At 44.2% G+C, this 27,737-nt stretch overlaps 1 protein-coding gene across 7 annotated transcripts in view; it reads right to left on the bottom strand.

Annotated features, from left to right (window-relative positions):
* The window catches only part of TNRC6B (trinucleotide repeat containing adaptor 6B), a 289,108-nt gene extending 278,297 nt beyond the window's left edge, over nucleotides 1–10,811 (bottom strand). Inside the window, exons 1-2 of one of the 7 annotated variants that reach the window (XM_060189010.1) lie at nucleotides 10,498–10,811; nucleotides 9,436–9,670 (exon numbers count right to left, since the gene is read on the bottom strand). The gene's annotated coding sequence lies outside the window, so the exon portion shown is untranslated. The remainder of the gene's footprint in view (nucleotides 1–9,435; nucleotides 9,671–10,497) is intronic. The other 6 variants (XM_060189011.1, XM_060189007.1, XM_060189013.1 and 3 more) reach the window with 6 other exon arrangements.
* Nucleotides 10,812–27,737: the final 16,926 nt, after the last annotated feature.

Below are 27,737 nucleotides of genomic sequence, written 5' to 3'. Positions count from 1 at the left end.
ATATGCATGATTTCACTGCTCCCAAGTCAAAGGTTTATTACATACATACATACACACCCACACCCACCACAGCACTACTCTATTACTATTATTATCTTTATTTGATAGAGACAACCAGAAATGAAAGGGAAGGGGGTGATAGAGAGGGAGAGAGACACAGAGAGACACCTGCAGCACTGCTTCACCACTTGTGAAGCTGGGCTTGAACCTGGGTCCTTGCACATTGTTACATGTTCGCTCAACCACAGCACTCCTCTCCATGGAGCTTTCTGAAATGTCATGGTGCTCCCATGTGATTCCAAGGCTCAAACTCAGGGCCTTGGGTTTTGTATACCATGCACTCTACTAGGTAAGCTAGTTCTCAGAACCAAGAATTCTATTTTAAATTATCTTCATAACTTCATTAAAAATGCATGTTGAGGCCCTACTTGTGTGATTTACAGTACTAAATACCTGTGATACAGATGTGAACATAGGCAGACAAAGAATTTCTGTTCTAGTAGCGTTCTAAAAGGGAAGTAATACATAAAACAACTAAGTACCATTATATCAAGTGCTCTCAGTGTTTAAAAGGAGTGCATCTCCTAATCTGGGGTGGGGAAGATTAGGAAGTCACTAAATATGGAACTCATAAACTGAGCTCTGAGGCCAAAGGAGACATCAACTAAAGTCAGTGCAGGGGAGGGGAGTTAACAGCTGGGTGTGCAGGGGAACAGCAAGCTCAAGGAAGAGACTTTGTGCAGAGCAGAATAAGCATTTCAGGCACCAAAAGGTCAATGTAGCCAGAGCACAGGCAGCTGAGTGGAGTGGCAGGAAATGAGGCAGGGTTTCACCAGGCATACACCCAGCATGTCAGTCCAGGTACTTAACATTCATGAAGTTTGTTTGGGGAGGGGGATGTCAGATTTCTGGGACAGGAAAGATATGATTAGATTTCTGCTTCTTAAGTAGATGTTTGATATTTGAGATATAACATACATATTCTTGGATAGTTTTTATTATTTAAAAATATTATTACTGTTTTAATAATGACTTACAGGATTATGAGATTACATGGTTATAGTTCTATACTATACCCACCACCAAAAAGATATAATTTTAACAGATTATTTTCCCTGCAGATTGAACAATTCTCCAAGGCAGGATAATTCCCAGGGCAAAAGAAATAAACAAGCTTTGCAAAGCCAAGTAACTTACTTATAAGAGGTTATTTATTCAATAAACACTGAAGTGCCTACAATATGGCTGGCATAGTGAAGAGACCAATGCAATACAATCTCTGCTCTTAAAAAGACTCACTCATTATAGTGGGAGAGACAGATCTAGAAACACACTCTAGTATAGACTATATTAGAAATGAGTAAAGCATAAGCAAGCAGAGAATGAAATCTTCCTAGAAAGAATCATATCAGTTCACCTCCATTTAAGAGGATTTTTTTTTCCAAACTACTATAGTTTTTGAATTCATAGTCATTCCTGTTCTTGGAGCATACTCAAGCAAACGTTTGCAGAACAAAACATCGAAGACTTTTAACTCCTAATTCGGCGCCTTTCAAATAATCAGCTGTGTCCTTCATTCTGAAAGAGTATGCATTGATTCCAAGGAAATCCTCTTTAGAAGCTGCTTTTAGAGCTGGTTTGCAAACCACAAAAGAAATTAAGTCCCATTAAATCAAAGCCAAACCTCATTTTTAACTCAGCCTGAAAACCCATGACAATATCTACACACAGGGCTTTTTTTTTTCAAAAGTAAATTTTCATTCAGCAAAGATGCTCCTATGAAGACAGTTAAGAAAATACGCCACATATTTCTTCCTAATTCATGATCTATGTCCTCAAATTTTTAATTTCTAATTGGAAAAACAAGACACAGCACAATAGAATCAAACAAAACACAAGGTAGCACTTGTCGTTCACTGAAAATATATACAAGCTGCCTACTACCTACCAGCTGGGTCAGGGATGAAGACAGAAATAAAACAAGAGACTGCTTTCAAGAAACGTACAGTCTCATGGGGAAAGTTGATAATATACAACCTAGAACAATCAGAGCCATTTTTATCAGGTACACAGAGAAGATAGACACTGGTGTGATGCTGGTGTCAGTTTTATTTTATTTTATTATTTTATTTCCCCTTTTGATGCTCTTGCTTTTTATTGCTGTTGTAGTTGTTATTATTATTGTTGATATTGATGTCGTCACTGTTAGATAAGACAGAGAGAAATGGAGAGGAGGGGAAGACAGAGAGGGGGAGAGAGAAAGACACCTGCAAACCTGCTTCAACACTCATGAAGTGACCCCCCTGTAGGTGGGGAGCCGGGGACTCAAACAGGGATCCTTGCGCTGGTCCTTGCGCTTTGCACCAAGTGTACTTAACCCACTGCGCTACAGCTCAACTCCCTGGTGTCAGTTTTAATTCATTAGGCAGCCATTACCACTGGCCCATGCCCATGCCTCATTAACTGCTAAGTATTTTAATATTATTCCTGACTATAATGCAACCAGGCAAACATCAGAAGTAACTGTCATATGAAAAGGATGATAAAGGACCTAGTGGGGTTGTATTGTTATATGGAAAACTGGCAAATGTTATGCATGTAGAAACTATTGTATTTACTGTAGAATGTAAAACATTAATTCCCCAATAAAGAAATTTTAAAAAAAGCCAGAGCTGAGCAGTGTTCTGGTCTTTCTCTCTGTACCTCTCACTAAAATAAATAAAAATTATTTAAAAAGGGAGTCGGGCTGTAGCGCAGCGGGTTAAGCGCAGGTGGCGCAAAGCACAAGGACCGGCATAAGGATCCCGGTTCGAACCCCGGCTCCCCACCTGCAGGGGAGTCGCTTCACAGGCGGTGAAGCAGGTCTGCAGGTGTCTATCTTTCTCTCCTCCTCTCTGTCTTCCCCTCCTCTCTCCATTTCTCTCTGTCCTATCCAACAACGACGACAACAACAATAATAACTACAACAATAAAACAAGGGCAACAAAAGGGAATAAATAAAATAAATATTTTAAAAAATTATTAAAAAAAAAAAAGAAAAAACAGTGATACCAAGTAATGTTAAAAGGGTCCAGAGGAAATGGTGAGAACTAAAGTTTAGGTATGTTCTTGGAGTTCCCTGAGTTTCTTCCAAGGACTGTGTATCTGCAAAAGGAAGCTGGTTCTACTTAGGAGGCATGGAGTTATCAAAGGCCAGTGGCTGGAGTTATTCAGCTATGCCCCCTTAGCTATGGTGAGCATGTGGTTTAGAGCTATGCTGTTCAACATGGCAGCCACTAGTCACACAGCTGTTCAGTACCTGGAATGTGGTTATTCTGCGTTGATGTATAGTAAGGAAAAAAACACTCCAGATTTTAAAAACTTTACATGGGGCTTGGGGAATGAACAAAAAGCACCTCAATGATTTTGCTTTACTTAATACAGGTTTAAATAGTAATATTAGACATACTGAAGTAAAGATGCTATGAAGATAAACTTTACCCTTTTATTTCTACTTTTTTTTTTTTTTTTAATGTGGCTACTGGGAGATGTAAAATTACACATGGAGCTCACATTTGTGGCTTGCATTCTATTTCTATTGGACAGTGCTAGTCCTGAGCTTTAAATAACAACCCCAAAGTGTAAACCCTCTGGGCAACGAAACACCACTAAAGGTTTTCAAACCTAAGTGCTTGTGGTAGATTTGGGGAGGGAGCAGAAGACATTAACAAAGCACTGTTTCGGGAAGTTTAAAGCAGGGCAGCCTGTAGGGTCAAGTCACCAGAGGCAGCTGTCAATGTGAAATGGCTCCCAAATGTCAAAGGCTAAGTAAGCAGGCTCAGCTGAGAAGTACACACGGTCTTTAGGTGTCCCATGTTGGGTGAGGAAAGGAGGAAGAAATCAGAGCAGGGTAAGGGGAGGGAAGAGCAATAGCTGCAAGAGTGAACTCCAACCTAAAGGACCAAGAAGCACTGTTCAGCAAACTTAGCAAGCTGAGACAGGAATGGTTTAGGTTGGATCTAGTGCTCCCAGAGGTATAACTGAAAAGACCAGAATCTGTATCCTCTCCAGCAATTTCAGATCTACCTCTGTGTGGTAAGACCTCCAACAGTGGGATCAAATCTAGAGAAGGAAGGTGGTAGGCAAGGCTTCCAGAAACTACAAAGTAGGAATACATAATAAAAGCAAAAGCCCAGACTCAACAAAGCCAACAAATATTTATTGGAAGTTAGTTATGTGCCTGATACTTGGCTAGGCACTGGAGACAGAGAAACAAAACAGTCATGGTCCTGAATTACAAACAGTGGTGAGTTATGAAACAGAACAGGAACTCTGAGACCTAACTGAAGAGGCTGGAAACGGCAGTAGGACAGGTGACAAGAAAAACCTCTCTGGAGAAGGGTCAGTTAAACCTCAACTCTGAAGTTAGGTGGGTGAAGACTAGAGAAGCAGGGGAACAGCCCAAGTCAGGAGAGTGGCATGCATACAAGTCTTGAGGTTGTAAAAGACCTGGTTAATTGAAGAACAGAAACAAAAAGATTATGTGTTTAAAACTTGTGTGTGTGTATGTTGGGGGGGTAAAGTGGGGCAGGTGTTACAGAGACCAAATCTTGTAGAGCTCTGTAAGACAGTAATGTGTGAGAGCACAGTTTGTATGCCTGAGGTCACAGATCTCAAATTCAATCCCAAGTACCACCAAAAACCAGTGCTGATAGTGCTATGGTCCTCTCTCAATCACAGAAATAAAATAAACCTGATGGGGTTCTAAATGCTGAGTACTGATGATCTCCTAGGTCTTTCAAGCATGAGATGTTGTTTGAGTCCCTGCACTGCATGTGCCAGAGTCATGTTTTTGTTCTCTCTCTCTCCCCTCCTCTCATAAATAAGTAAACAAACAAACAAATCTTTTAAAAATTATGAGGAAAGGGAGTCGGGTGGTAGCGCAGCGGGTTAAGCGCACGTGGCGCAAAGTGCAAGGACCGGTGTAAGGATCCCGGTTTGAGCCCCCGGCTCCCCACCTGCACGGGAGTCGCTTCACAGGCAGTGAAGCAGGTCTGCAGGTGTCTATCTTTCTCTTCCCCTCTCTGTCTTCCCCTCCTCTCTCCATTTCTGTCTGTCCTATCCAACAACAATGACAACAATAACTACAACAATAACTATAACAACAATAAAAACACAAGGGCAACAAGAGGGAAAAATAAATATAAATATTAAAAAATTAAAAGAAAATTATGAGGAAAAACTAGCGCACCATTCAGCTCTGACATGAGGTGCAGGGGATTGAACATAAGGTCTCATGCATGCAAGTCTTGTGCTCTACTGTGGAGCCATCTCCTTAGTCTAGACAAGTAGTTTAATTGGCCAAAATAAATACCATTTTTAAGGAGTAGAAAAAGAGAAAATAAAAAGTAATATTAAAGGAACCTGATTTTTACTGTTTATTTCTGGGAGTCAGCCAGCCCCCAAAGGTAGAAAAATAAAAGAGCAATATGATGTTAGAAAAGTTAAAGAAAAAAAAAGTGGGGGGGGGTAGGAGGGAATCAAAAGAGAACATGAGGAAGTTTCATGGGTGATGAACCTGTTATGTATCTTCACTGTGGTAGTTATGGGAATCTATGTATGTGTTAGCATTCATTGAACTGTGAGACACACACACACACAGTGTCAATGTGATTGCTATCTTAAACTATAGAAACAGGGTGGGTGTTGTTAAAAATTCGGACGGCTCCAGCTGGGCGGGTAACAGAGACGCGGAGACAATGGCTGGGCAGGGAAGCTGTATTTCTTTATTCAGGAACAACGATCCATAAACTAAACCAAACTAATGACCAAACAGAACTCTGCTGTCTCTCTTACTCTGGAACTCAGGAACCCTGGAACTCTCTTTTACTCTTGAACTCTGAAACTCTTCAACTGTCTAACTCTCTCCCTGGAACTCAGGAACTCTTCAACTCTGGAACTCTGAAACTCTTCAACTGTAGAACTCTCTCTTACTCTGCAACTCAGGAACCCTCTAACTCTGGAACTCTCTAACTCTGGCGGGGTTCCTTGGGGTAGGGCCAAGCGGGCCGCAAAATTAACAGGACTGATCCAATACTCTTGGCGGGGGAGAACTAGAACCCAATGTAAAGCATACAACAGGTGGGAAAGTCAAAGGAACTGACAGCTGCAGGGAGACAGAATATGATAAAGCTTGAGAAGATGCTTTGGGAAATTTACCTGCTAGGTAACTGGTAATCATGGAAAACAATTCAGTGAATGGAGAGGATGGGAGCCAGGCTGCAAGGACTGGAGCACAGAATCCCAAGAGCCTTCTCTTGGGATTAATACTGCAGCACAGGGAGATGAGCTGCTGTAGGAGAAATCTGGGTAGCTTCCTCAGTTCAATCTATCATCTTTAGTATTTTTTGAAAGAAAAAGAAAGGGCAAGAGAGGAGAGTCACCACACTACCACTGCATCCACGGTGCTCCAAGTACCCATCTGGTGCTCCTACTTGGTGCAGGGGCTCAAACCCTCACAGAGGAAGGCACGTCATAACAAGGTGAGTTATGACCTAGTCAGAGTCTTCTCTCTCAGAACTCTGAGCATGAATGGAAGACCAGGATGGCATAGTAGCTCAAGCAGATAAGAAGAACTGGTAAATTTAACAAACTGGAAAAAAATATTTGAGATCCAATGAATTGTTCCATGTTAAGTATTTTATTTTAAAATTTCTACCAGGATTATTGCTGGATGTTGGTGCCTACATGACTCCACTGTTACTGGCAGCCATTTTCTTTTGTTCCTCAGAGAGGAACAAAAGACACGTAAGAGAGAGGGAGAGGGTGGGGGAGGAGGAGAAATGGGAGATATACACAGCAGTGCTCCGTTGTTCATGAAGCTTCTTCCCTGCAACTGGGAACCAGGAGCTTGAACTGGGTCCATGTGCATAGTAACACATGTGCTCTAGCAGCTGAACTACCAGCTGACTTCTCCCCACTGGAAGTATTCTTCCAGAATGCGCATTTTGCACATGAACTATTCACTTTCTTGTTGTCCCATTAAACTAAACTGCATAATTAAATCACTAAAATGAACCTACAGTCATTATATTTTAAACTCTGTTCCTTAGTCAACTAACATTTCTAGTGTTCATACTATGTACCAAATGTATTGATTGCTTTTGCTAGATAAGAAGTGAATAATTCCTTGTCCCTGGATGAATCTGTGGGTTTTTATTTATTTAATTTTTTTAAACTTATGGGTTTTACATAATAGCAAAGCACTGGAGTAAAGACTTACACAAAGGACTCAGAAAGTCTTACCCCCTGAAATAATTTTCATTTATCTTTATAAAAAAATCTACTGGAGGGGCCAGATGGTGGCGCACCTGGTTGAGTGTACACGTTACAGTGCGCAAGGACCCAGGTTCAAGCCCCTGGTCCTCACCTGCAGGGGGAAAGCTTCACAAGTGGTGAAGCAGGGCTGCAGGTGTCTCTCTCCCTCTCTATCACCCCCTTCCCTCTCAATTTCTGACTGTTTATATCCAGCAAATACATATTTTTAAAAAATCTAATGGAAAGAAAAAAAATAATTAGATGTATTTTTGTAAAAAAAAATTAATTTCTAAGAAATCAAGAATGAGTTCAATATTAAATTATTTTTTTTGTTGTCACCAGAGCTTCACTGCTCTAGCTAGGACAACTTTTCCAGCTCGAGAGACAGAGAAGAAGAAGGGGAGAGGGAAAAACACCATAGCACCAAAGCTCCCTTCAAGTCAGTGGAGGCCAAGCTCCAACCCGGGTCATGCACATGGCGAGCAGCACATTACCCAGGTGAGCTACTTTTTATTAGCTGTTTAATAATGACTGACAAGATTGTGGGATAAGAGGGTTATAATTCCATACACACAATTCCCACCATCAGAGTTCCATTTCTCCTCTCCTCCATTGGAAGGTTCCCTATTCTTTATCCCTCTGGGAGTCTGAACCAAAGATCTTTATGGGGTAGCATGTGGATGGTCTGGCTTCTGTAACTACCTAACATTCAATTCTTAAGTTAGGTCTGGGCAACCTTATCATCAGTGGCATTTTCCTTTTCTATTCCTACCTTTCAGCTTCCTCTCTGCTTTCTTTTCTCTGGAACCACTATGGGTAAACCAGACTTCAGACTAAAGTTATACCCTCCAGCTTGCTAGATCACAATACCTAAAAGTTCTGAGATAAGGATGAAGAAGAAAAGATGTAAAGAGACTAACACATGGTGAGCCAGGTTGTGGTGCACTTGGCAGAGTGGTTCAAGCCCCGGCCCCCACCTGCAGAAGGAAATCTTCACCAGCAGTGAAGCAATGCTGCAGGATCCTCTCTCTCTCTCCCCCTCTCAATTTCTCAGTCTTTTTACTTTCCAAGTTAAATTTCCAAGTTAAATTAACTTTCCAAGTTAATTCTCAGTTATTTACTTTCCAAGTAAATAAACAAATAGTAAAAAGCTGACACATGGGAAGTATGCAACACATGTTTGCTAGTATTATTACTACCAATATAACAAGTGACACTTATAAATTTAAAACATTTAAAAAATATATATATTTATTTCCTTGTTGCCCTTGTTGCTTTTATTGTTGTAGTTATTATTATTGTTGTTTTGATGTTGTTGTTGGATAGGACAGAGAGAAATGGAGAGAGGAAGGGGAAGACAGAGAAGGGGAGAGAAAGACAGACACCCGCAGACCTGCTTCACTGCCTGTGAAGCGACCCCCCCCCCTGCAAGTGGGGAGCCGCGGGCTCGAACCAGGATCCTTACGCTGGTCCTTGCATTTTGAGCCACGTGCGCTTAACCCGCTGCGCTACCGCCCGGCTCCCAAATTTAAAACACTTTTATGTGCTTCCATTTGAATGAGGGGAACCTCTCCTTCCTTAGGAAAGCAGCATGAGAATTTCTGCACCAGTTGATTCTGATCAGAAATTACTCTGCTCAAATAATGATGTTCAATCAAAACTTTAAAAACTGCCAAGAACCAAGAATGTGCAAAACCATTTTTTCTCTCTAGACATCCCTGTAACCCAAGTGATAGAAGTCAGTTGTGCTGGACACTTGTTTTAAAAGTGTGCAGACATACTCTATTCATATGCTTCCCACTGCCTACCTACAAGTGGGGCTGCAAGACAAAGTTCTGCTTTTGCAGAGACATTTACTTAACACTACCCACATAGTATAATGTCAAAATCAAGATCATTGATGAAGATCTGGGGGCCAGGCAGTGGTGCCCCTGGCTAAGTGCTCCCATGACAGTGCGCAAGGACCCAGGTTCAAGCCCCCGTCACCACCTGCAGGGGGAAAGCTTCACAAGCACTGAAGCAGGGCTGCAGGTGTGTCTCTCTCTCTCTCCCTTTCTATCTCTCCCTCTCAATTTCTGTGTCTCTCTCCAATAATAAATAAATAAAATTTAAAAGAAAAGAAAAAGAAATATGTACAACCACTAAGGAGACAGCCTCTTCTGTGAACACTTCCATGGAAAGCTGGGCGACGCGGTTTCTAAACCCCGTATTGGTGTATGCTTCACTGCTGGGGTGGAGGGGCGGGGCACTGAGATTTTGTTCTCGGACTAGGAGATCTCTCTGGCCGGCTTCGTTGTATGAACTGGGTTTAGACTGTTACACAAACGTCCAACTGGAAATTCGCCTTCTCCCTCGCTCGATTTTTGCACAGATGCTTAAAAAAAAAAAAAGTAAGAAAGGCCAGATGAGACAGGAGAAAAGCAAAGCAAAGGGAGCCCAAGAGCAGGAGATGAGGGGTCTGATCCTGAGAGCACTGCGTCTCCATGCTACCCTGCAGCCACCCCCGTGCGGGCTGACGGACCCACTCGCCAGACTGAAGGTCGCGCTGCAGGGCTGCCATCTCCCGCCCAGCGCCCGGCGACGCCCGAGCAGCCTCTGGAAGGCGCCCATCCCTGCAGGGCTCCGGGGTGAGCCGATGGGCCCCCGGCCAGGGTCAGCGGGGGGCGGATATCTTTCTCCGTCACGCGGGTCGCGCACACGGGCAGCCGCACCCCGAAGCTCCGAGGCCTGACGCCCGTCCGCACCCCGCGACCTGGCGTCCCTCCAGGCCCCGGGGCGACGGGAAGTGCAGCCTGGGCCCACCCACCCGGAAGACCTCCCCCGGCTCACACCTGGCGGCGCGTGACGCGAGAGCCGCGCGCTCCCTCCCGCAGCCGCCCAGCCCTTCGCCGGACGTCGTCGCGCGTCCCTCTGCGCCCCGGGGTCAAACTCGCAGACACCCGCCCCCGCGGAGCGCGCGGTCCTCGCCGCCGCCCCCGCTATGCCCCCCCCCCCCGCGCGCTCACGCCTTCCGGCCCCTTCCCCGCCGCGCGCGCGCGCGCGCTGCCTCGCGGAGACACGCGCGCGCACACAGCCTCGGCTTGACAGGCCCGCCCGCGCCGCGCGCTCCCGCGGGCGTCCTCGCCCACCCGGCCGCCCCGCTCGGACCTGGCGACGCGTGGGGGAGGGGAAGGGCGACCGCGGTCATCGGTCCTCACTCACCGCCCAGCCGCGCCGGCTCCCGAGTGCGTGGCGTTCCGCTGTGAGGCGATGCGATGCGCGCCGACCCCACTTCTCCTCAGGCTACGGAGGCGATGTAGTAGGGGGCAACGAGGGGCGCGGGGGTCATTCCCTCCCGCTTCACCTCCCAGAAACACGGGGACCCCAAAAACTAAAAACAAAATAAACAAACTTTCCCCTCCGCCTCCCTCCCCCAAAACCACAACACAAACACTCGGGAGCCCGCCCTGAGCCTCTCTCTATTGGTCACAGGGAGGATGCTTTTGGCTCTCACTGGCTGGGTTTTGTGCCCGTCAAGCCAGGGTTCCGCCCCTCCAATTCCTCGCCGCGGCCGTCGCCCCTCATTGGTCAAGAGCTTTCCGCTTGACGAGCTAGGATTGGCTGCGCTGCCTGCGCCAATCATTCGGGGACACACCCCCTCAGCATCCCCGAGGCCGCTTCCTCGGTCGCAGACTCGCAGCGGCGAAGGGGAAACTAGAGCATGATGGCGGCGGAGCTCACTTGGTGCAGCCATCGTCTTTTCTTGCTTTCCTTTTTTTCTTTTAAGATCATGAGTGCCTCGCTCCCGCTGTTTCCCTTGAGCTCCTCTCTCCACCCAGTACTGCCTAATAACGGAATCTATACGTGCCGGCTGCTCGATTTATCCCCTCCAAAGTGCTGAGTGTAGGCTAGTGGTTCGTCATTGGACTGTCAGGATGTCATTCCCTTGTCAAATCTGCAAACTATTGGCGCAGCAGCAAGAAAGCCCGTCCAGCAACAAGAGCTAGTGCCATTGGCTTGATTGCACCGACTTCTTTCCTGGTACCTTATTGGGCAAATAAGGCGCATCAGTTGGATCTGGGCTTTCTGTGCTCAAGTTAATTGCTAAGGAGTTTGTTTGACTGTTCATTTGGCCTATCAGTGGTTGGCAAACGCTAGAAGAAGAAGTGGTTGATGATAGCAGCTACTACTGTTTATTGCGGTCATACTTTCTGCCGGTTGTTGTGCTGAGTTCCTTACAGGAATTGTCTGGATAAATCTGTGAGTTTATCTATCTCTAAAATTTGCAGATGGGAAACTTCGGCGAGGAAAAGGTTAGCCGGCGAGCCCAAGGTCACCTAAATAGAAAGTACTTGGTGGAGCCAGCGTTTGATACTAGATCTGACTCTCTTCACTATGTCTCTCCCCTTTACCTTAATGATAATCCTTTAGTCAACTCGTCGTCTTAGAAACATTCCACTCAAGCTCTTCAATCAGTCTGAAAGCCGCATCGTTGGATACTAAAGCTGTGGAGAGGTTGGCATTGTATGCGCCGAATTTTCCTCTCTAGCACCTAGTCCTTCCCATCTGAAATTAAACAATCTTGTGTCTCCTGGCCCATCTATCCCTGTGTTCATTTTTTAAACTTTATAAATGGCTATTTCTACTATCTTGGTGTGCCAAGCCTACCTCCCTAACCCCCACACGTTCGTGTTCAGCTCAAGAGCTGGAATGGGAACAAGAGGAAAGAGAGAAATAATATAGCACTTTAAAAATAAATAATTCATGCCAATGAAATGGTCCTTCCGTGGAGTCGAGCGGTAGCTCAGCGGGTTAACCGCAGGTGGCGCAAAGCGCAGGGACCTGTGGAAGGATCTCGGTTAGAGCCCCTGACTCCCCACCTGCAGAGGAGTCGCTTCATAGGCAGTGAAACAGGTCTGCAGGTGTCTATCTTTCTCTCCCTCTCTGCCTTCTCCTCCTCTCTCCATTTCTCTCTGTCCTATCCAACAACGACAACAATTATTACAACAATAAAACAAGGGCAACAAAAGGGGAAATAAATAAATAAATAAATAAATGGTTTTTCTGCTCCTGGAAATTGTCCTTGAAACTGTGAAAGATCAGTTTCCTGTGCATCGGATTCTTTTTCGGTAGCAGCTTTCAGTGAAGTAAATTCCACATTCCAGCCAAGGGAGGGCAGAATGTTTAGGAACTCCCCAGTCACTGGGACTAAAACCATTTCCAGGAGCACAGTTCTGGACTCTAGCCTAAATTCCATCTCGGCTAATTAACGTTTTACCATCCCAAATCCCCATCCCCTGTAGGATCACAGTCTTTGTTTCACTTCCTGATCCAAGTTGTTGTGTAACCACATTGGCACTGCTTTAATGATAAAAACAACCGCTGTAACAGTAATAATGCAACACCACAGCCTTTCAGCCGAGGAAGACAGGGCATTTCACAGACATCAATTAAGAGTAAATGGCAGGCAATTCTAGGGCTACTGCCAGCAGCAGGATAGAAGAAAGATCATGAGTCATGGTCTAATAAAGACCTTAAGAGCCTGACTCTTTACAATGACATGCAATGCCACAGTCTAGCATTCCAATGTGAAGGTTCTAAAACAGAAGACACAACGAATGACAAGGTTTAGGGCCCCAAACCATCCTTACCTTTATAGTTGTTTGCTGTACCTCTATTTTATAGTTTATAGCTAAGTGTTGGGCATATCTGTCACACAACTTACTTGTAAGTTCCTTGAAAACATTTCTTTTTCATCTCCTTAAATTGCTCTGATTATAAAAGATCCTGGCCAAGTAGTGACTCAGCAAACCTCGTGAGCCTGAATGCACTACTCTAATGTATAAAGGCCATCTGAGGAGACATCGCCTCTCCCTTCAGGGACTTCAATCCAGTGAGAGTGCTGGACAGGTAAACTGATATTCAAGGATCAGGTGACTTGAACACATATGGGAGGGATCCTGACTCTGTCTTCCTCACGTTTTCCTTCGGGAAAATGTCCTGGAAGGCGTGATATCTACAGGGCTGGGTGGTGGCACACCTGTTTGGGTTGAGCACACAAATTACAATGCACAAGGACCCAGGTTCAAGCTCCTGGTCCTCACCTGTGGGGGAAAAGCTTCACAAGTGGTGAAACATGGCAGCAGGTCTTTCTCCTTCCACCTCAATTTGTCTCTGTCCAAAAGTTAAAAAATACAAAAGTAATATCTACAAGAAGAACTAAAAGATGAATTCCTAGCCAACTAGGCAAGAAACTGGTGCAGTTTGGTAAACAGTATTTTGCTTTCTGTAGGATAACAATGCCTGTGAATATACCAGACCTGTCCTCTCTGTAATCTTTGTCTTTGATCTTCAGTTATCTTTCTCTACTCTACCTCATAGTGCTTTTTTTTAAATTTTATAATTTATTTCTTTATTGGGGAATTAATGTTTTACATTCAACAGTAAATACAATGGTTTGTACATGCATAGCATTCCCCAGATTCCCATTTAACAATACAACCCCCACTATGTCATCTGTCATCCTTCATGGACCTGTATTCTCCCCACCCACCCACCCCAGAGTCTTTTACTTTGGTGCAATACGCCAATTCCATTTCAGGTTCTACTTGTGTTTTCTTTTCTGATCTTGTTTTTCAACTTCGGCTTGAGAGTGAGATCATCCCATATTCATCCTTCTGTTTCTGACTTATTTCACTCAACATAATTTTTTCAAGGTCCATCCAAGATCGGCTGAAAATGGTGAAGTCACCATTTTTTACAGCTGAGTAGTATTCCATTGTGTATATATACCACACCTGCTCAGCCACTCATCTGTTGTTGGACACCTGGGTTGCTTCCAGGTTTTGGCTACTAATCATAGTGCTTTCTTTCCCTCCCTAGGAAAAAGAAAAACAGGCAGACAAACAAGCAAACAGAAAGCCAAAAACCCTGTCATGTTTTTCCCACTTAATGTGTAGAAAAATAATTTCTAAAAAGATTTATCTTCTTGTGGTCCAGGAGGTGGCACAGTGGATAAAACATTGGATTCTCAAGCATGAGGTCCCGAGCTCAATCCCCAGCAGCACATGTACCAGAGTGATGTCTGGTTTTCTCTCTTTCTCCTCCTGTCTTTCTCATTAATAAATAAATAAATTCTTAAAAAAATATTTATCATCTTTTGGACCACAGAAGTAAGTTTTAGGGGACTGGGTGGTAGCACACTGGGTTAGGGACCAGCATAGGGATCCTGGTGTGAGTCCCCGGCTCCCCACCAGCAGGGTGTCGCTTCACAGGCGGTGAAGCAGGTCTGCAGGTGTCTATCTTTCTCTCCCCCCTCCGTCTTCCATTCCTCTCTTGATTTCTCTCTGTCCTGTCCAACAACAACAGCAGTGGCAACAATAACAACAAGGGCAACAAAATGGGAAAATGGCTTCCAGGAGCAGAAGGTTTGCTTTGTCTTGTTGGTGCTTGGGATTAACCCCAGGAGTCTGTACTCTACCACTCAGCTATTTCTCTTCCTCCATAAAAGTTAAGGCTGAAAGTCAAAGCACCAGAAAGTCTTACTAGATTTAGCCACCATTAAGGGAAATGTCTTCTCAGACTCCTTGGTGAACAGCCCTGTGAAAGAATTTCTCCCTCCAGCCAAGTGGGATGTGGGTTAGAGCCTTGTCTGCACTCTAGGAGCTCCCACTGCTCAGGATGGCTGCTTGGACAGTTCTGCTCCCGCTTTCTGTATTTCTGGGAGGGGAGCCAATAAGTCAACTGAATATTTACTGTGGAGGGTGAGTGTTTCAATTGCCATCACAGCAAATGACAAATTACCACCTGCTTCAGAACTCTGGGACCCATTTGGCCTAGTGTGAATATGTGTTAGACTATGTGCTGAGGGAGAGTCTGCTGTGCTGCTGCCCTTTCAGGCATGCTTTGGCGGCTGTGACATCAGTCTAGAGCATGAAAGGCAGCCCAGGTGAGAGAACGATGCCCTGAGATATTCACCTAAGCTCAGTGTTTTCTGCATACTGCTTAGAGAATAATATATATATTTATTCAACTCACCCAGTGTTGAGAGTAAATAGACTCATCCAGCCCCACACATTTGTATGCAGGCCAAGGGTGGTATGTTCTTGGAACTCTATACTATTCTTAGAGCTCTCTATATGGTACTCTGTACAGTTGGCTTTTTGCTAGAGGGGAAGGCAGATTTCATGAGTGATAGTTGCTTTGGATGACTACCAAAAGTGCTCTAAATCATTCCAAGCAACAGGCCTCCTCCTTTTCTCTTTCCTTTAGAAAGATTGTTTTGTGATCTCTGAGCATATTATATTGGCCTGGACAAAATCCAAAGTAACAGGGATTTCTGTGAATTATTCTTCAATGACCCACTGATTTAGGGTGAGATAGCCAATTGGACATGCTCCAGCTCTTATTTCTGAGGCTCTAGAGAACCTCCACCCTATGCTCTGGCCTCTCAGTGCTCAGACACTGAGAAGTGTTGGAAAGCATTCTCCAGTTCTGCAAACTTAAAACTATGGGAAGAACTATGTAAAGGAACCTCATCCAAAAGACAAGAGGACAGCTGACAGGTGGTGCTGTTTATTTGTGGATGTGGTCTAAGGTCAGGGCGATGAGGAAGGGAATCTTTCTAGGGGGTGCTGATTATAGAGGACATGCTCATGGCATTTATTGCATGTAGGCTACCACTTGTGGTGCGACAAAGTCCTTGTGATAGACACTGTGGTACTTCTTTTTTTTTTTTTTTTTTTTTTGCCTCTGGGGTTATTGCTGGGGCTCAGTGCTTGCACCATGAATCCATTGCTCCTGGAGGCCATTTTTTCCCCCTGTTTGTTGCCCTTGTTGTTGTCAATGTCGTTCATTGTTGGATAGGACAGAGAAATGGAGAGAGGAGGGGAAAACAGAGAGGAGGAGAGAAAGACAGACACCTGCAGACTGGCTTCACTGCCTGTGAAGTGACTCCCCTGCAGGTGGGAAGCTGGGGCTCGAACAGGGATCCTTATGCTGGTCCTTGCGCTTTGTGCCACGTGTGCTTAACCCACTGTGCTATCACCCGACTCACGACACTGTGGTACTTCTAAGTTACCTCTCATTCCTATGACTGCATTTTCTGAGAAACTCCTTAGTGAAGTATAAACAAGGGACTCTTCATATGTGCTAGCCAATGTTGGACCCACAGAAGCTTCCCGAGAGAACCAGAAGATGTAGCTGTTAGCAATACCTCCCCTTTTGTTAAGCACTTGGCACCTGACTGACACTGTACTGAGGGCTTTACATGAACCCTGGGTAGTTCATCATCCCAACAATGAGGGTTATCTCTATTTTCCAGATAAGGAAACTGAGGCACTAAAGCATTGAGTAGCTTGATCATCCCAGGTCATAACCTTGCAGTTGAACCCAGACAGTCAGACTCCAATGAGTAAGCCCTTCTTCATAACGCTGAATTGCCCTTGTGATGTCTATCTTGAGAATGCCGTGGTCCCATGGAGGTGCGGGCACAGTCAACTCCCAAGTCAACTATTGCTCTTATAACCTTTTTATTTGTTTATTTCTGTCCTCCACACCCCTACCCCCAATGGACTTGGAGAAAAGTGCACCTTTTGCTGGCTAAATTACTTCCTCTTATTTCCTTCAAACAATCCCCTTCCTGTCTTCCTTTTTGCTCAATTTCCTTATGTCAGCTTCTCAAATAAAGGCCTGTAACCATCTCCACCACAGGTGCTCCTGGTTTTTAAATCTGGTTTCCAGCCCTCCCTTCTGAAACTTGCTTCTCTAAGATGACCTCTGACCTCTTTGTACCCAGGATCCAATAGACTTTCTCTATTCTTGTTTCCATGGCTTTATCACTATGCTTTACTCTGAGAATCTTCTCTTGGCTTCTCAAAATAGCCAGCTTCCCTCCTACCTCTACAACTGTTCATGCTCTTTTTTATACCATCTTTTCTCCAAGCTCCTTCAAAGGAGTCTGTCTGCTCTCCTCTCCTTATGCTGTCTTCTGGGGGCGTGAGTTTGGGGTAGGGACCTGGATCATTATCCTGCCTTCACCTCTAACACTGTGATTTTCTTTCCCATTTCCAGCCTTATTCCTGCAATCTGCATGCTGTTTGTGACAGTGTGCAACCACATAAACTCTTTTGAGTTTTGGTTTCCTTGCTTTTGAAACGAATGTAATGAATCATTTGTTATTCTAGACTCACCGATAATGATAAAACCTAAAGCCTTTAAGCACATATTAGGGTGGGGGAGATTTCAAATAATAATTATTTGAAAGACTTTCATGCTTGAGACTCTGAGCTTCCAGGTTCAGCCACCTGTAATACCATAAGCCAATGCTCTTGTAAAAATAAAACACGGGGGTTGGGCGGTGGCCCAATGAGTTAAGTGCATGTGCCGCAAAGCGCAGGGACCGGGGTAAAGATCCCGGTTCGAGCCACTGGCTCCCCGCCTTAGGGGAGTCACTTCACAGGTGGTGAAGCAGGTCTGCAGGTGTCTGTCTTTCTCTCCCCCTCTCTGTCTTCCCCTCCTCTCTCCATTTCTCTCTGTCCTAACAACGAACAACATCAACAATGGCAATAATAATAACCACAACGAGGCTACAACAAGGGCAACAAAAAGGGGGAAAAATGGCCTCCAGGAGCGGTGGATTCATGGTGCAGGCACTGAGCCCAGCAATAACCCTGGAGAAAAAAAAAACACATAAAAATAAAATTTACAAAATTAAGCACATACTAAAATTTATAAAATTAAGCACATACAAAATTAAGCACTTCTAAATTAAGCACTTCTAAACCAGGTAGGTTCAGCTACATAATTTAGAAGGCTCTGTGCAAAATGAAAACATGGAACTCCTTGTTCAAAAAGTATTAAGAAGTTCAAACAGCAATAATAGAGCATGGGACCAAATGTGGGGCCTCATGAAACTGTGCAGGCTGCATGCTCACAAAGTGCTAGGCTAAGAATTGATTTTAGTCAATAAAAATTTTTTCAAGCCAATCACTAGATTAGAAATTGAATCAGCCAGCCAAAAATCTCCCTAAGAATAAAAGCTCAGGCCCAGATAACTTTATTAACAAATTCCATAAGACTTTCAAAGAATAACTAACACCTATTCTCCTCAAACTATTTCAGAAAATTGTAGATGGGCAACACTACCAAATACGTTCTATGAGGCCAGCATCACACTGATCCCCAAAGCAGGAAAGAACTCTACCAAGAAAGAAAACTATAGACCTATATCCTTGATGAACACTGATGCAAAGATCCTGAACAAGGTCTTAGCAAATCAAATCCAATAACATATCAAGAGAGTAATAAACCATGACCAAGTATGATTCATCCCTGGGAAAAAGGGATGGTTCAACATCTGAAGATCAATGTGATTTATCATATCAACAAAAAGAAAGATAAAAATCACATGGTCATAGCAATTGACACCAAAAAAAAAAAGCATTCAATAAAGCACAACATTTGTTTATGATAAAGATCTTCCAGAAACTGGAAATAGGAAGACCATTCCTCAACAAAAGAAAGACCATTTTATGACAGACTCATAGCTAATATCATTCTCAACAGTGAAAAGCTGAAAGATTTCCCCCTAAAATTGTGAACCAAACAAGGATGTTCACTATCTCCACTGTTATTCAACATAAACTTTGAGGTCCTTGCTACTGCAATCAGACAAGAGATATCAAATATCAGATTAGAAAAGAAGAAATCAAACTGTCACTACTTACTGATGACATATTATACCTAGAGAAACCCAAATTCAGTAGAGTAGCAGGATATAAAATTAATACACATAAATCAGTGGCATTTCTGTATACAAACAAGGAGTCAAAAGAAAGGGAAATAAAAGACTCAATTCCATTTACAATTGAGCCCCAAGAAATAAAATACCTTGAGGTGAATTTCACAGAGGAGGTGAAGAAGCTTTATAATGAAAACTAAAGAACATTGCTAAAATAAATAGAGAAGGACACACAGAAGTGGAAGAACATTCTTTGTTTCTGGATTAGAAGAATAAACAGTCTTAAAATGGCCATTCTATCAAAAGGAATCTACAGTTTCAGTGTGATCACTAACAAAATTCCAATGGCATTTTTAAGCAAATTGAACAACTTGTACAAAAATTTGTGTGGAACCACAAAAGGCCATAAACTGCCAAAGCACTTCTGAGAAAAAAAGGAAAAATATGGAGGAATAATGTTTTCCAACTTCAGTTTATATTACAGAGCAATAGTAATCAAAATAGCATGGTAAAAATAAAAGGATAAAATAAAAATGGACACTTGAATCAGTGAATCAGAACTGAAAGCCCAGAAATGAGCCCACACATAGACAACCACCTAATGTATGACAAATGGTCCCAAAACATTCAATGGAGTAAAGAAGGCTCTTCAACAGATGGTGCTGGGGAAACTGAACAGCCACATGCAGAAAAGTAAAACTAGATTACCACCTAACACCATACACCAAGGTCAAATCAAAATGGATTAAAAATCTAGATGTTAGAAACTCTAAAATTTATAGAAGAAAATGTCAGTGAAACTTTGCAAGACCTTCATATCAAAGATATACTTGGAGACTCAACTCCCTGGGCATGGGAAGTGAAAACAAGAGTAATTAAATGGGATTACATGAAGCTAAAAAGCTTCTACTCATCAAAAGCAAACTACACAAGGATAAGCAGGCAGCCCAGTAAATGGGAAAAGATGTCTACACATCAGACATCAGACAAGCCATTGATATCAAACATCTATATAGAATTGCTACAGATCTACAAAAGAAGAAAAAATAACCCAATAACAAAGTGGACCAAAGAACTAAACAGTTTTCTAAAGAAAAGATACATATGGCCCACAGACACATGAAGTGTTCCACCTCATTTATCATTAGAGACAAACACATTAAAACTATGGTGAGATACCATCTCACACCTGATGGCTTACATCAATAAACAAGGAAATTACAGGTGTTGGAGAGGTTATGGAGGAAAGGGAACTCTGCTACATTGCTGGTGAGAATCCAAACTGGTGCAGCTCCTTTGGAAAACCATTCGGAGAGTCCTTAAAGAAATACAAATGGAATCACCTTATGATCCAGCAATACCACTCTTGGGCATTTACTCAGTGAACACCAAGGCACTAATTAGAAGGGACACAGGCACCCCTATGTTCATAACTGATTTATTTACAATAGCCTAAGAGTGGAAGCAGCCTAAAGACCCATCAACACATGACTGGCTAGAGAAGTTATGGGATATATATTCCATGGAACATTACTCTGCAATTAATAAAGATGGTATTATGTCCTTTGGAACAAAATGGATAGAACTGAAGGTGATTATGCTTAGTGAAATAAGTAAAGAGAAGAAAGAAAACTACCAGATGGTTTCACTCGTATGCGGAATCTAGAGATCTGATTTACATAAGTTGCCAAAAAAAAGATCCAGACAAAACAAGCAAACTATAAGAGCTTTGAGAACTATGGTGGTTCTCTTTGGGAGGTAGGAAGGTGGAGATACAGAACTTTGGTGGTGGGTGCGATGTAGAGCTACACATTGTAATCTTATGATCTTGAAACAAACTATTAATAATAAGAAATAATTTTAAATGATTTTTTATTGCCACCAGGGTTATTGCTGGGGCTCAGTGTAAGCATTACAGATTCACCACTCCCATCGGGCTTTTTTTTTTCCTTTCTAATTTTTATTAAACAGTACAGAGAGAAATTGAGAGAGGACAGGGTGATAGAGGGAGAGAACGATAGACACCTGCAGACCTGCTTCACTGCTTGTGAAGTGACCCCCTGCAGGTAGGGAGCTGGGGCTTGAACCCAGGTCCTTGAGTTTGGTAATATGTACACTTAACCGGGTGCATCACCGCCCAGCCCCCTTTTCAAAAAATTTAAATGCAATTCTAAGATTTTACATATGAATTATACTACTATCCTGTTTTTTTCTTATTATTTTAGAGAAAGAGAGGAGAGACAGACAGAGATAGGAGAGACAGCGCACTCCTCCATCCTCCATGGAACGCCCAATAAATCCATAGTGCTCCTATATGGTACTGAGGTTTGACCCCAAGGCCTCTCTCCTACACACACAGCAGGGTATGTACACTACCAAGTGAGCTATCTCTTGGCACCAATTTTATTTTATATGTGACAGACTGAACAGACGACCACTCTTAGAACCCAAGGCCTCATGCACAGCAGGGCATGCATTCTGCCAGGTGAGCCACCTCTGTGGCCAAAGGGTTCTATATTCAAGCCTCCAAAGACCTTTGTGAAGTAAGAGGCCAGATGGTGGCACACCTGGTTAGGTGCACACATGACAGTGTATAGGGGCTGGGTTCAAGCCCTCAGTCCCCCCACTTGCAAGGGGAAGCAGGTCTGCAGGAGTCTTTCAGTCTCTTCCTCAATCTCCCCCTTCCCTTCTCTATTTCTGTCACTATCCAATAAAAAAAACAGCAAATAAACCTTAAATATAGGTTCAGAAACTAAGACAGAGACAAGTCAACTCACAGTTTAAGGATTCTGAGTTGGTGGCTCTGAGAAAGTGACATCTGTTATGGGGTTTAAGACTCACACAGTGAAGGAACTTTCCTCCAGGGGCCTCTCAGGAGAACTTTGTCCTGGTCTCTCACCTCTTCCTTCCTCTGTGTCCTTGTGGTTTCTGCTGTCAGAAGCCATCCCCCTTTACCCCCCACAGTTGTATAGCTCAATCAACTAAGCTGGTCCAAACCTCTTTGTTAGGGGCTTCTGGAGCAGAGAAACCAGACCTGCAAATTCTTCCTCTCATGTTTTTTGTAGTTGTGTAGAGTCTGGTTCCCTCCCCAGCCTGGTCATGGGGTTATTTACAATCTTCAGAGCATTCACTTGACTGTTGCTGTCATTCTCAAGGCTCACTGATAGCCAATCCTATGAGGCTAGTAAGAGGCTAGGGTGAGATCTTTGAATTTCTCTCCAGGGCCTGGGAAGACTGTATAATGTTTATGCAAAGGACTTCCATGCCTGAGGCTCTGAGGTCCTAGGTTTGATCTCTAGCACCCCTATAAGCCAGAGCTGAGCAATGCTCTCAAGTCTGTCTGTCTCACATTAAAAAATAATAAAGGGGGGGGGGGTCGGGCGGTGGCGCAGTGGGTTAAGTGCACGTGGCGCAAAGCGCAGGGACTGGCGTAAGAATCCCGGTTCGAGCCCCCGGCTCCCCACCTGCAGGGGAGTCGCTTCACAGGCGGTGAAGCAGGTCTGCAGGTGTCTATCTTTCTCTCCCCCTCTCTCTCTGTCTTCCCCTCCTCTCTCCATTTCTCTCTGTCCTATCCAACAACGAAGCAACGTCAACGATGGCAATAATAACCGCAACGAGGCTGCAACAACTAGGGCAACAAAAAGGGGAGAAAATGGCCTCCAGGAGCGGTGGATTCATGGTGCAGGCACCAAGCCCAGCAATAACCCTGGAGGAAAATAATAATAATAATAATAATAATAATAATAATAATAATAATAATAATAATATTAATAAAGGGCTGGTGAAATCAGTTGGATAATGCGCTGCTTTGCCATGTGTCTGACTCAGGTTCCAGCCTGGCCCTCACTGCAATAAAGGAAGCTTCAGTGCCTTGGTCTCTTTCATTTCCTGCTTCTCTGCCTTCTCTGTATCTATAAAAGCAACAACAATAAAAATTACTATTATAAGGAACTTAAAAAGAAACTTTTCTTACAACTGCTTGTGATAGACTGGAAGACCCTGAGAGTAGATTCTATATCTGATCTTTGCTATGTCTTTGATGCTTATAATTCTCTTGAAAGAGTTCTGTCTAGACTGTGGACATTCTTGAGAATGAATGTTCTCTTTCACTCCTTATCCATTAATTCACTCCTCCCCCTAGAGGGAGAGGAATATCTAAGCTGACAACTAAGGAGTGAATATTTTATTTTATTTTATTTTATTTTTATTTATTTATTCCCTTTTGTTGCCCTTGTTGTTTTATTGTTGTAGTTATTATTGTTGTTGTCGTCGTTGTTGGATAGGACAGAGAGAAATGGAGAGAGGAGGGGAAGACAGAGAGGAGGAGAGAAAGATAGACACCTACAGACCTGCTTCACCGCCTGTGAAGCGACTCCCCTGCAGGTGGGGAGCCGGGGTTCGAACCGGGATCCTTATGCCGGTCCTTGTGCTTTGCGCCATCTGCGCTTAACCCACTGTGCTACAGCCCGACTCCCAGGAGTGAATATTTTATAAAGGACTGGGGAGATAGCATAATGGCTATGCAAAAAGACTTCCATGCCTAAGGCGCCAAAAGTTCCAGGTTCAGTTCCCAGCACCACCATAAATCAGAACTGAGCAGTGCTCTGGGAAAAGAATTTAAGAGTAATATTTTTGTCACATGAAAATGATGTGAATAAAATTTCAGTATCCATAAAGGTTCAGTGGAGTGAAGCAATGCCCATTCGTTTACATGTGCTCACTGCTTTTGTGCTACAGTAGCAGTAGTTGGGACAAACACTGCACAGCAACAATGTTTAGACTTGCCCAAGGTGACCTGGAATCTTAACCTCCCCAGAGCCCTACCCCACTAGGGAAAGACAGAAACAGGTTGGGGGTATGGCTCACCTGCCAACACTCATGTCCAGTAGAGAGGCAATGACAGAAGCCAGACCTCCCACCTTCTGCACCCTATAAAAAGCTTTGGTCCAGGGGGTAGGGTGGTGGCATATTGGGTTAAGTGCACACAGTATGAAGTGCAAGGACCAGTCAGTGCAAGGATCCTGGTTTGAGCCCCTGGCTCCCCACCTGCAGGGGGTAGCTTCACAAGTGGTGAAGCAGGTCTGCAGGTGTCTCCCTCTCTCTCTCCCCCTCCTCTTTCAATTTCTCTCTGTCCTATCTGATAAAAATGGTGGAAAAATGGCTTCCAGGAGCAGTGGGTTCTTAGTGTAGGCACTGAGCCCCAGTGATAACCCTGGAGGCAAACAAACAAACAAACAAACAAACTTGGTTCATACTCTCAGAGGGATAAAGACTAGGGACTCTTCCAGTGGAGAGGATGGGATACGGAACTCTGGTGGTGGGAATTATATGGAATTATACCTCTCTTTTCCTACAATCTTGTTGAGCACTATTACATCACTAATAAAAAAATATTCACTTTGGCCCTTTTAAAATTTTTATTAGTGATTTACAAAATTATAACGGGGGTATAATTTCACACCTTTCTCACCACCAGAGTTCTCTGTCCCCGTTCCCTCCATTCAAAACTGTATCCCAGGATCACAGATATGGGTTAACTGTTAATTTGTATAATTTTATATATATATTTGCCCATTTTTTTCTATGGTCCTGACTTATCTTCCTAAGTCACACATAGTACTTCTGAGTGTTCTTTCTTTCTTTCTTTCTTTCTTTCTTTCTTTCTTTCTTTCTTTTTTTTTCTCTTTTCCCTCTCTTCTCTCTCAGGGTCTTGATGGAAGGAATCCAGGGCCTTCTGGTCATCTTCCCATAACATTATTTACTCCTCTGGGAGTATGGACTAAAGATCTTTATGGGGTGCAGAAGGTGGGAGGTCTAGATTCTGTAATTGCTTCTCTGCTGGACATGAGCATTGGCAGTTTGATCCATACCCCCAGCCTGTTTCTGTCTTTCCCTAGTGGGGCAGGGATCTGGGGAGATGAGGTTCCAGGACATACTGGTGGAATTGTCTGTCTGGCTCTTTTTTTTTTTTTTTTTTTTTGCCTCCAGGGTTATTGCTGGGGCTCAGTGCCTGCACCATGAATCCACTGCTCCTGGAGATTATTCCCCCCCCCCCTTGTTGCCCTTGTTGTAGCCTCGTTGTGGTCATTATTGTTGTTGTTGATGTTGTTCGTTGTTGGATAGGACAGAGAGAAATCGAGAGAGGAGGGGAAGACAGAGAGGGGAGAGTCGCCGGTGAAGCGACTCCCCTGCAGGTGGGGAGCCTGGGGGCTCGAACTGGGATCCTTCCGCCCGTCCTTGTGCTTCGCACCACGTGCGCTTAACCCGCTGTGCTACCGCCCGACCCCCTGTCTGGCTCTTTTTAAGAGGAAAAGCTCGGGATCTGGGTGGTGGCACCCCTAGGCATGTGTACACATTGCCTTATGAAAGGAGCAGGGCTCAACCCCTAGTCCCTGCATGAAGGAGGGAAGCTTTATGAGTGGTGAAGCAGTGCTATAGGTATCTCTCTTTCCCTCTATCTCCTCCTCCCCTTTTAATTTCTCTCTGTCCCCTCAAATAAAAGGAAAAAAATGGTCATTGGGAGCAGTGGATTCATCATGAAAGCACCACGCCCCAGTGATAACCCTGGTGGCAACCAAATAAACAAAAAGAGCAAAACAGAAAAGAACAGAATAAAGATTTACAGGGAAAAAAAACCTTGCCAGCCTTTGCCGTCTGATTACTGGCTCTTACGCAAAGGAGAGAAGGAATTACTCCTGAAGACCACGAGGTGTCAGCATTTTACCATGGTGCTTTCCTGCAGGGCAGCACAGCCAGCCAGTCCTGCTCTCAGTCACAAACCCAGTCCTGCCTTTGAATTCCTTCCTGTCCACCTGTCCAGTTAAGGAGTCTGACCAGCAGTGGGCATGGACATCAAATCCAAAAACTGCTTGGGAAGAAAGCTGGGGAAGGGCAGAAGTCCTCAGGAAGTACTTCGTCCAGGACTGGCTGAGGAAGTCCAGCTGCTAGTGCAAGTTGGCAGACTTTTCTGGATGGGCTATTTTTTGGTTTGAGTTTAATCTACGTTCTACATACAAAGGAATCTCCACACTAAATTTTTTCACTTCACCTCAAACCATCAATCCAGAAGTTGTGGGACTTTGCATAACTAACAGATAAGACTGCAACACTAATCCACATCTCAGAACTGGAAAACCCACAGAACTACATGGGGAAGGGGTGCGTGAGAGGGACACCGCACCTTGTCAAGCAGAGTAGTGACTCAGCAGTGGCGTCTCTGGCAGCATCTCCTCACATTTCTTCAAGACCTGGGACTTTGGGGCCCTGAAGGCAGCGTAGTAGTTAGTCTTGGGTTTTCAAACATGAGGCCCTTAGTTCAACTCCTGGCATCCTGTATGCCAGAGTGATCTACTGGCTGTCTCTCTCCCTTCCTCTCATTCACACAAATAAATAAAATCTGGGTCTTGAAGCATCCTATGGGTGGATGGCCACTTAGCCCTGGATGCCAGCTACTCAGTATGGATATGGCAAACATTGAGGGAGGAAGCAAGGGAGACTGTCTCAAGAGGAAAATGACACACCTCAGAGGCCAGCTACCGGACCCCAGTGTGTTAGCCTCCATATTATCAAATGCTTTACTCCCTACAAGGTTATCCCCAGCCACAAGAGAGCAGCTTGCTGGGTTGCTTAGCTAGTATGTGGCAAAGGGGGGGGAGTCCAGCATGAGCATGCTGTCCTGAGATTACCCCCTACCCCCCAGCCCTGCCATCCCAAGCCTCAGCTGATCTCATAGCAGACAGCACAGTCCTTGGCCCCCACCCCCACCCCCCTGCAATCCAGGAGCTCCAGAAAAGCCTCTCTATATACCCACTGGTCATCTTCAGGCCAGGCACACAGGAAACATCCACTGAATGAACAACTGAGCAGAAGTTTCCACCTCCTGCAGTGCAATGACTTTCCTTGTTCAATCACCCAACTTCTTTTAATTTTTATATTTATTTATCTTCCCTTTTGTTGCCCTTGTTTTCCATTGTTGTTGTAGTTATTATTGTTGTTGTTATTGATTTCATTGTTGTTGGACAGGACAGAGAGAAATGGAGAGAGGAGGGGGAGAGAAAGACAGACACCTGTAGACCTGCTTCACCACCTATGAAGCGACTCCTCTGCAGGTGGGGAGCCGGGGGCTTGAACTGGGACCCTTCTGCCAGTCCTTGTGCTTTGCGCCACCTGCGCTTAGCCCGCTGTGCTACCACCTGACTCCCCATAAAAAATATATATATATTTTTATAAAGATTTTATTTATTTATTTATTAATGAGAAACATAGGAGGGGAGAGTGAGAAAGAACCAGGCATCACCCTGGTACATGTGCTGCCGGGGACTGGACTGAACTCAGAACCTCATGCTTGAGAGTCTGATGCTTTATCTACTGCGCCACCTCCCGGACCACATAAAAATATTTTTAAGAAAGAAGTTAAACACCATGGAGTGGAATCCTATTTGATTCCCATCAAGTCCAAGAAGTTAGGGCTGGACTGGAAGAGTAATGATTCTTTCTGGAGCATCTGATGCTCCAGGCTGCTTAGCCTGACTTCTCAGTATTATGTGGCTGTCAAAGTGTTAGTCACCTAACAATTAGGGTACTGAGCAGAAATTCTGGACGAAACAGTGTACTGGATAGACAGAGTCTTGGCTGCCAAGACTTAGCACTCCCCAGGGACAGAATGGGTACCTGTGGTTTCCTGGTGGCCAAAGCAGGTATCTTGAAGGAGATACTTCATAGC

Source organism: Erinaceus europaeus, chromosome 4 (assembly GCF_950295315.1).
Source record: "Erinaceus europaeus chromosome 4, mEriEur2.1, whole genome shotgun sequence".
NCBI classification, from domain to species: Eukaryota; Metazoa; Chordata; class Mammalia; order Eulipotyphla; family Erinaceidae; genus Erinaceus; species Erinaceus europaeus.
This window is presented reverse-complemented; position numbering and strand designations above follow the sequence as displayed.